The sequence below is a fragment of the Heptranchias perlo genome, unplaced genomic scaffold (genome assembly GCF_035084215.1).
Source record: "Heptranchias perlo isolate sHepPer1 unplaced genomic scaffold, sHepPer1.hap1 HAP1_SCAFFOLD_65, whole genome shotgun sequence".
In the NCBI taxonomy this organism is placed as follows: domain Eukaryota; kingdom Metazoa; phylum Chordata; class Chondrichthyes; order Hexanchiformes; family Hexanchidae; genus Heptranchias; species Heptranchias perlo.
The window spans coordinates 1,378,612-1,388,950 of NW_027139677.1; positions in this window are offsets into that span (position 1 = coordinate 1,378,612).

The window sequence follows — 10,339 nt, forward strand, 5'->3', positions numbered from 1 at the left end:
GGACCTCAAAGGTAGTAATCTCAGGATTGCTACCAGTGCCACGGGCTAGTCAGAGTAGGAATGACAGGATAGCTAAGATGAATACGTGGCTTGAGAGATGGTGCAAGAGGGAGGGATTCAAATTCCTGGGCCATTGGAACCGGTTCTGGGGGAGGTGGGACCAGTACAAATTGGACGGTCTGCATCTGGGCAGGACTGGAACCAATGTCCTAGGGGGAGTGTTTGCTCGTGCTGTTGGGGAGGGTTTAAACTAATGTGGCAGGGGGATGGGAACCGATGCAGGAAGTCAGTGGGAAATAAAGTGGTGACAGAAACAAAAGGCAGTAAGGGAGAGTGTACAGAACATGACCGGACAGATGGTCTGAGAAAGCAGGGCAAAGACCAAGGGAAGACTAGATTAAACTGCATATATTTCAATGCAAGAAGTCTGATGGGCAAGGCAGATGAACTCAGGGCATGGATGGGTACATGGGACTGGGATGTTATAGCTATTACTGAAACATGGCTAAGGGAGGGGCAGGACTGGCAGCTCAATGTTCCAGGGTACAGATGCTATAGGAAAGATAGAGCAGGAGGTAAGAGAGGAGGGGGAGTTGCGTTCTTGATTAGGGAGAACATCACGGCAGTAGTGAGAGGGGATATATCCGAGGGTTCGCCCACTGAGTCCATATGGGTAGAACTGAAAAATAAGAAGGGAGAGATCACTTTGATAGGATTGTACTACAGACCCCCAAATAGTCAACGGGAAATTGAGGAGCAAATATGTAAGGAGATTACAGACAGCTGCAAGAAAAATAGGGTGGTAATAGTAGGGGACTTTAACTTTCCCAACATTGACTGGGACAGCCATAGCATTAGGGGCTTGGATGGAGAGAAATTTGTTGAGTGTATTCAGGAGGAATTTCTCATTCAGTATGTGGATGGCCCGACTAGAGAGGGGGCAAAACTTGACCTCCTCTTGGGAAATAAGGAAGGGCAGGTGACAGAAGTGTTAGTGAGGGATCACTTTGGGACCAGTGATCATAATTCCATTAGTTTTAAGATAGCTATGGAGAAGGATAGGTCTGGCCCAAAAGTTAAAATTCTAAATTGGGGAAAGGCCAATTTTGATGGTATTAGACAGGAACTTTCAGAAGTTGATTGGGAGAGTCTGTTGGCAGGCAAAGGGACGTCTGGTAAGTGGGAGGCTTTCAAAAGTGTGTTAACCAGGGTTCAGGGTAAGCACATTCCTTATAAAGTGAAGGGCAAGGCTGGTAGAAGTAGGGAACCTTGGATGACTCGGGAGATTGAGGCACTAGTCAAAAATAAGAAGGAGGCATATGACATGCATAGGCAGCTGGGATCAAGTGGATCCCTTGAAGAGTATAGAGATTGCCGGAGTAGAGTTAAGAGAGAAATCAGGAGGGCAAAAAGGGGATATGAGATTGCTTTGGCAGATCAGGCAAAGGTGAATCCAAAGAGCTTCTACAAATACATAAAGGGCAAAAGGGTAACTAGGGAGAGAGTAGGGCCTCTTAAGGATCAACAAGGTCATCTATGTGCGGAACCACAAGAGATGGGTGAGATCCTGAATGAATATTTCACATCGGTATTTACGGTTGAGAAAGGCATGGATGTTAGGGAACTTGGGGAAATAAATAGTGATGTCTTGAGGAGTGTACATATTACAGAGAGGGAGGTGCTGGAAGTCTTAACGCGCATCAAGGTAGATAAATCTCCGGGACCTGATGAAATGTATCCCAGGACGTTATGGGAGGTTAGGGAGGAAATTGCGGGTCCCCTAGCAGAGATATTTGAATCATCCACCGCTACAGGTGAGGTGCCTGAAGATTGGAGGGTAGCAAATGTTGTGCCTTTGTTTAAGAAGGGCGGCAGGGAAAAGCCTGGGAACTACAGACCAGTGAGCCTGACATCTGTAGTGGGTAAGTTGTTAGAGGGTATTCTGAGAGACAGAATCTACAGGCATTTGGAGAGGCAGGGACTAATTAGGAACAGTCAGCATGGTTTTGTGAGAGGAAAATCATGTCTCACGAATTTGATTGAGTTTTTTGAAGGGGTAACCAAGAAGATAGATGAGGGCTGTGCAGTAGACGTGGTCTACATGGACTTCAGCAAAGCATTTGACAAGGTACCGCATGGTAGGTTGTTACATCAGGTTAAATCTCATGGGATCCAAGGTGAGGTAGCCAATTGGATACATAATTGGCTTGACGACAGAAGACAGAGGGTGGTTGTCGAGGGTTGTTTTTCAAACTGGATGCCTGTGTCCAGCGGTGTGCCTCAGGGATCGGTGCTGGGTCCGCTGTTATTTGTTATTTATATTAATGATTTGGATGAGAATTTAGGAGGCATGGTTAGTAAGTTTGCAGATGACACCAAGATTGGTGGCATTGTGGACAGTGAAGAAGGTTATCTAGGATTGCAACGGCATCTTGATAAATTGGGCCAGTGGGCCGATGAATGGCAGATGGAGTTTAATTTAGATAAATGTGAGGTGATGCATTTTGGTAGATCGAATCGGGCCAGGACCTACTCCGTTAATGGTAGGGCGTTGGGGAGAGTTATAGAACAAAGAGATCTAGGAGTACAGATTCATAGCTCCTTGAAAGTGGAGTCACAGGTGGATAGGGTGGTGAAGAAGGCATTCAGCATGCTTGGTTTCATTGGTCAGAACATTGAATGCAGGAGTTGGGATGTCTTGTTGAAGTTGTACAGGGCATTGGTGAGGCCACACTTGGAGTACTGTGTACAGTTCTGGTCACCCTATTATAGAAAGGATATTATTAAACTAGAAAGAGTGCAGAAAAGATTTACTAGGATGCTACCGGGACTTGATGGTTTGACTTACAGGGAGAGGTTAGACAGACTGGGACTTTATTCCCTGGAGAGTAGGAGGTTAAGTGGTGATCTTATAGAAGTCTATAAAATAATGAGGGGCATAGATAAGGTCGATAGTCAAAATCTTTTCCCAAAGGTAGGGGAGTCTATAACGAGGGGGCACAGATTTAAGGTGAGAGGGGAGAGATACAAAAGGATCCAGAGGGGCAATTTTTTCACTCAAAGGGTGGTGAGTGTCTGGAACGAGCTGCCAGAGGCAGTAGTAGAGGCGGGTACAATTTTGTCTTTTAAAAAGCATTTGGACAGTTACATGGGGAAGATGGGTATCGAGGGATATGGGCCAAGTGCAGGCAATTGGGACTAGCTTAGTGGTATAAACTGGGCGACATGGACATGTTGGGCCGAACGGCCTGTTTCCATGTTGTAACTTCTATGATTCTATGATTCTAGTTACTCTTTTGCCCTTTATGTATTTGTAGAAGCTCTTTGGATTCTCCTTTGCCTCATCTGCCAAAGCAATCTCATGTCCACTTTTTGCCCTCCTGATTTCTCTCTTAACTCTACTCCAGCAATCTGTATACTCTTCAAGGGATCCACTTGATCCCAGCTGCCTATGCATGTCATATGCCTCCTTCTTCTTTTTGACTAGGGCCTCAATCTCCCGAGTCATCCAAGGTTCCCTACTTCTACCAGCCTTGCCCTTCACTTTATAAGGAATGTGCTTACCCTGAACCCTGGTTAACACACTTTTGAAAGCCTCCCACTGACCAGACGTCCCTTTGCCTGCCAACAGACTCTCCCAATCAACTTCCGAAAGTTCCTGTCTAATACCATCAAAATTGGCCTTAACTTGATCCCGTCGGATTTTCCATCTCAGTTTCCTTGTAGAGTCGGCACTTTCTGCCTTTGGAATTTCATTGCAGCCAATTCCTGTTTTTTTTTTAGAGGAAATCACAGTTTGATTATTTCAGCTGATCCTTGTTGTCTGAGAATTATACCCGAGTTTCTCCCTCTGGGGAAAGAGGCTTTCTGCTCTGAGGTTGCTTTTCCATCTGATCCTTGTCGTCTGAAATTTATACCCGAGTGTCACACTCTGGGGAAAGAGACTTTCTACTCTGAGGTTGTTTTTCCATCTGATCCTTGTTGGATGTGATTTATACCCGAGTTTCACCCTCTGGGGAAAGAGGCTTTCTGCTCTGAGGTTGTTTTTCCATCTGATCCTAGTTGTCTGAGATTTATACCCGAGTTTCACCCTCTGGGGAAAGAGACTTTCTGCTCTGAGGTTGTTTTTTTTCATCTGAAGAGCTTTTATTTTTAGAAAAAGGAGATGCGTTTTCTGGTTAAAAAAAACGAACCGAAACGGTGAGACAGGTCCTCAACGCGTTCAACAGTGAACAATGTTAGTTAGAACCTTTTCTTTATCACTTCCTGGTCAGTAAGTTCAGTAAAATAGACACATCATGAGTCACGAAATGTCAACCTTAAAATTTCATTTCTTACGTTTGGACTTTTAGCCAAACACCTGAGAGCGCTTTCATTGCCTGAGGTACTGAGTATCGAGTGGGAGGATGGACGGGGTAAACTCGGAGGGTCAACATCGCCAGAGGTCACGATCCTGGTCCCCCAGGCCTTCAAAAATTAAAGCGTCCGCTATTGAGGAACTGAGTGAACACACTGCGTAATATCCATAGAGAGGAAGAAGGGTCCAGGGTCTCATCGCTCTCTGAGCTGCCTAGGATGGGGTAACACTCTGATTCTTCTCCCTCCATTCCTCTTAAAAATGAGAAGCAAGGTGCTGAACAGGAGCGGTTTGAGCCGGCAACCCCGGTGTTAAACAGACCGCCCTCGATCACTGTCTGAACGGACACTTAGAGAATTATTATAGCCGCGAGGGAAATGATGGCAACAGCGAACCGTGAAACTTAATCTCACCGGGAGATATCGGCATTAAATAGGAAGACTGAAGACAGACACCGTACACAGGCTCGGAAACGACACTAATCTTCCCTTGATCCTGCAGATTCTCCGTTTACTCGTGGAGGCTGAAAGTTCCGCCTTCAGAAACTCATTGTCACCAATCAAGCAATTGTTCCCTTTTTTCCAGCAAATCACAGTTTGGTAATTGGAGCTGATTCTTGTTCAGTAAGAATTGTTACATATCTCCGCCCGCTGACTGGAAGTTAGGATTTAACGGATAATTTAAAAATGGAGGTTTAAAAGTGGGCTATAAATGGGGTAAAATGGCCTGAAACTGGTTTCAAATGGGGTTAAAAAGTGGTCTTTTAGGGGGTGGGGCTGGGGTTAAAAGAGCATTAAAAGGAGGTTTGAAAATAAAGTTTTCAAAGATAGTTTAATTGGGTGTTAAGGGATGTATCAAACAAGAAAACAACTTACCTGAGTCAATTTTTAAATGACTGTAACTATTGTTCATTACGATGTAACGTGATTGGCTCCCGGGAGGATTGATGTGTGTATAAATGTAAGGATCCCTTCTCCCTCCTCGAACATGCGCTCGTCAGAGTCTTGCAGCTCCGACAGAAGTCATCCATTCTCAGAGAAAATGGGACAAGTATCTATTCAACAGATAAAACAGATTTACTACCCGATTCTCGCAGCCGTCAGTATCCCCGGTGAGCCATTGTAACCTGTTTCTTGTTAATCCATGTTGGAACAGGTCAAATATTTCCCGGATGTCAGCAATACACAGTCGGCATTGACCGAGACCAATTTGTTAACACGTACTTTGCCCTTTTTGCGTTCCACTTAATCTCATAATTTTACTGATGTTACAATGTTCTTTGCAGCTCCAACATGAGGATTTCAGTAGATTTCTGGGCCATCTTGTCACCCCGTGCAGAGTGAGCGCTGCAACAGTTCATGAACATGTGTCAGTAGCTTTCCCTGGTAATCGCTCCAATATTAATCCTGTTCTCACCGTGCACCGTGTTAATAATCATACAGAATGGAGTAAAATGCTCTCAACAGGTATCTCCATATACCGCATGCTGTATTTCAATCAGACACTGGAATATTATTTCTTTCCTCTCTCTTTATTACAGCGAACTTGATGACAATTGTGATTCTCTCAAGAGGAAACTGCGGCCTTTCCAAGTGTATCTCTGGCTACATGGTGGCCATGGCAACAGGCGATCTACTGGTCATGATCATCAATATAATCGTGTATCATATTTTCAGTTATCAGTTCCCACTTTCATTCCTCTCCTTCACTCCCGTGTGTAGGTTCATTTTATACATGACTGTTGTCACGCTCGATTTGTCTGTTTGGTTCACCGTCTCCTTCACATTTGAACGTTTTGTCGCTCTCTGCTGCCAGAAGTTTAAAACCAAGTATTGCACCGAGAGAACTGCGGCCGCGGTTCTAACAACCTTCTTTGTTCTGATCTTTTTAAAGGACATCCCCGTTTTGTTTCCATATGCACCGGAACGAATAATTAACAAAGTGCAGTGGGGCTGCCGGGGAAGTGAGGCTGTTCTCTCCTCACCTCCAATTACAGCGTACGGCTCGTTTCACGGCATCTCGCTCGTTTGGCTTCCCTTTACCTTAAATGCCTTGTTTAATTCTTTGACCATCAGACGGATTTTAGTGGCCAGTCGAGCCCGCAAGGCACTCCGGGGTCACAGCAGTGAGGATCAGTGTGATCCAGAGATGGAGAACAGAAGGAAATCCATCATTTTACTCTTCACCATATCGGGCACTTTTATACTTTTGTGGTTGACAACTGCTGTGAGTTTATTAACTACCAGACTGACAAACTCCAATTATTACCGAGGGGACCGTACAAACCCAGGGTATATCGCCACCGAAACCGGAGCTATGCTGAAGTTTTTGAGTTGCTGTCCAAACACGTGTATTTATGCAGCTACCCAGAGGAAATTCAGAGAAGAGCTGAAGAAGCTGCTGAAATCTCCCTGGACACTGATTCTAAGATTGGTTAAAACTGAAAGAAATGCGAAATAGAGCTCCCTTTGGGGCATTAGATTTCACTTTCAGCCTCTATTCCAGTTTAGACTAAGGTTCCCTCTCCTTACCGCGACATAAAGATGGTTCTTGTAAAAACTCACAGGTAAGCGACGATATTTCATGCACTTTTCAGCATTTACCGGCAACATTCACCGTGGGTTTCTACAGTTTTGACAGTTCATTGGCCGAGTGACTCCTGCCAAATAAGGACATTCCCCCTTAAGTATGAAACGTGTCGGTGATGAAGTGAAATTTAATATTGGAATAGAATCTTCGATCACCGAGTTTAATATTACTGTGCGAGGAATGTAATTCAATTCTACCGTGTAATTGACAGGAAGACCCACCAGTTTTAGGGAAAGATTCTTCTCGGAGGCTTGATGAACTCGGTGCCTGGACTGATGTCAGTTGCACCCGCCGCTTCATCCCTTCTCCAGGGAATAAGGAGCGGAGCCGCTGTCTCATTCGCAGTTCTGCGATGTTCCGCCATTATCGAATGTTAACAGTTGTTCCCTTGTTTGATCTGCTTTTTTCTGTCATCTCGATTATTGAGAAATAATTGAAAGCTGTCCAGCAAAATTAAAAATAAAGTCTTTACCTGTTGTTACTGAATGTATTTGATTGATATTAATCTGAATCAGCGACCCGTTAAAACAGATAAAATAATGTAAGGACCAAAAATGTTTAATAATATTAATGATCGGGACATTTGATCTGCAATCAATACTCTCATATATTGGAATGGAATAAATCGCTCTGTGTGTTGGTGCACAGACAGTAACATGTAATATCCCTTCCCTTTTATCAACTGGTGTTGTTTGGGCATCCCCAAAGGCAAGGCTGAGTATTCGGAGCTTCTACCGGTGACACTGCAGACCGGGGTTTGAGAACGTTGCTCGGTGCAAAGGCATCAGATGAAGAATTGAGCCAATTAACTAGCAATTTGTCCGTCCGCCAGTGTGTGTCTCGGATGAAACTGTTTCCAAATTTATCCTGCAGTTTATTGGTTGCAGATTGAAAGATGTCGAGGGGATGCTGCCCCTGGGACTGGTTAAATCCACCGTTCACACTGTAGGATGTGTAAGATCATCAGAGGAGATGTCTCTGACTGCTTCCACTGTTCTATTCAGTATACCCGGTTACACATGGAATACAGCTGTGTCCGCTCGATCTTTGCACACGCTGTGATTGATGGGCACCGCAGATATTGATTGATATGCTGGAAATACGCAGCACCCGTGGAGAGAGAAACAGAATCAACATTTCAGGTCAATGACAAAATCTGTTCTTTCATAATTTCTTAGCCTCAGTAACAGATTTAAATGATTGCTGGGAATCGATTGCGTAATCGGGCCGAAATACTTGAATAGTTGGGGTGCAACACGCGCGAAGTTCTCCACCATGTTTGTACCAGTCGGAACACGATGATGTTCGATGTTGACTCATGCTGATTCCGCCTAATCACATTACGACTTCCTAAGTGCCCCGATAACGTCCTTAATAATGGAGTCCACCGGTTTCGCGACCACTGATGTCAGGCTAACTGGCCTGTAGTTCCCTGTTATCTCTCTCCCTCCTTTCTTCAATAGTGGGGTTACAATTGCGACCTTCCAATACACATGAGCAGTTCTAGAATACAGGGAATTTTGAAAGATCAAAACCAATGCATCCACTATCTCTGCAGCCAGAGAGAGGGGGTGAGAAAGAAGAACAGAGAGATAGAGTCAGAGAGAGAGAGGAAGTGAAAGAAAACGAAAGAGGGATAGAGCTCGGGATTTAAATAGGAACAGATGAGGAGAGAGAAAGAAAGAGTGCAAGGAGCACAGATAGGAACAGAGAGAAACAGTGGGTCAGAGAGAGAGACACACAGATGGAGGTGACTGGGTTAAATACCAGAAGTGGAACATTCACTGTAATGTTTAATGTTCGCTCAGCACCAATTTGGGCCAAGCGGGTACAGGGCAGTGAGAGTCAGAGGGGTGGGAATCTCCAGGATTTGTGTTTTGATAGTGAGGGAGAAACAGAGGGGCAGACAGGCAGAGAGAAAGAAGGGAGATGAGGTCCTGCATCAAGAATTTAGGGAGCTAGGTAGCAGATTAAAGAGCAGGACCTCAAAGGTTGTAATCTCTGGATTACTCCCGGCGCCACGGGCTAGTGAGTATAGAAATAGGAGGATAGAACAGATGAATGCGTGGCTAAAGAGTTGGTGCAGTAGGGAGGGTTTCAGTTTCCTGGATCACTGGGCCTGCTTCTGGGGAAGGTGGGACTTGTACAAGTCGGACGGGTTGCACCTGAACCAGAGCGGGACAAATATCCTTGCGGGGAGGTTTGCTAGCACTGTTGGGGGGGGGGGGGGGGGGGGTTAAACTAACTTGGCAGGGGAATGTGATACAGAGTGGAGCTACAATAGGGGGTGATGTGCAGCAAAATATAGAGAAAAAAACAAGTCAGCTTGGAAGACGGGCAAATATGTGAGGGCAAGGCATCTATTTTAATGCAAGGAGTCTTGCGAATAAGGTGGATGAACTGAAGGTGTTGATAAACACATGGGAGTATGATATTGTTGCTGTCACAGAGGCATGGTTGAGGGAGGGGCAAGACTGGCAGCTCAATATTCCGGGGTACAGAATCTTCAGGCGAGACAGAGGGGGAGGAAAAAGAGGAGGGGGGGTCGCAATATTAATTAAAGAATCAATTACTGCCATAAGGAGGGATGATATATTAGCAGGTTCCTCTAATGAGGCCATATGGGTGGAGCTTAAAAACAAAAAGGGGGCAAGCACTTTGATGGGAGTGTAATATAGGCCCCCAAACAGTCAGGGGGAGATAGAGGAACAGATATGTAGGCAAATCTCAAAAAATTGTGCAAATAATAGGGTAATAATAGTGGGGGATTTCAACTTCCCCTATATTAACTGGGATACTCAGAGTGTAAAAGGCTTAGAGGGTACAAAATTATTAACGTGCATCCAGGACAGCTTTTTGAGCCAGCATGTAGAAAGTCCGACAAGAGAGGGGGCGGTACTGGACCTAATTCTAGGGAATGTGGCCGGCCAAGTGGAAGAAGTGCTAGTAGGTGAGCACTTTGGTGACAGTGACCATAATTCGGTGAGATTTAAGGTGGTCATGGAAAAGGATGCGGAGGGGCCGGAAATAAAGATTCTAAATTGGGGGAAGGCCGATTTTAATAGGATAAGGCAGGATCTGGCCAAAATGGACTGGGATCAGCTGCTTGTAGGAAAATCCGCATCGGGGCAATGGGAGTCTTTCAGAAGGGAGATTGAGACCATACAATGGCAAAATGTTCCCGTAAAGGTCAAGGGTGGTTCCAAGAACTCCAGGGAACCTTGGATGTCAGGGGATATACGAGAATGGATTAGGAAAAAAAGGAGGGCTTTTGGAAGATACATAAGGCTAAAGACGGAGGAAGCCCGAGAGGAGTACAAAAAGTGCAGGGGGATAATTAAAAAAGAAATTAGGAGATCAAGGAGGGGCCATGAAATAACACTGGCGAGCAAA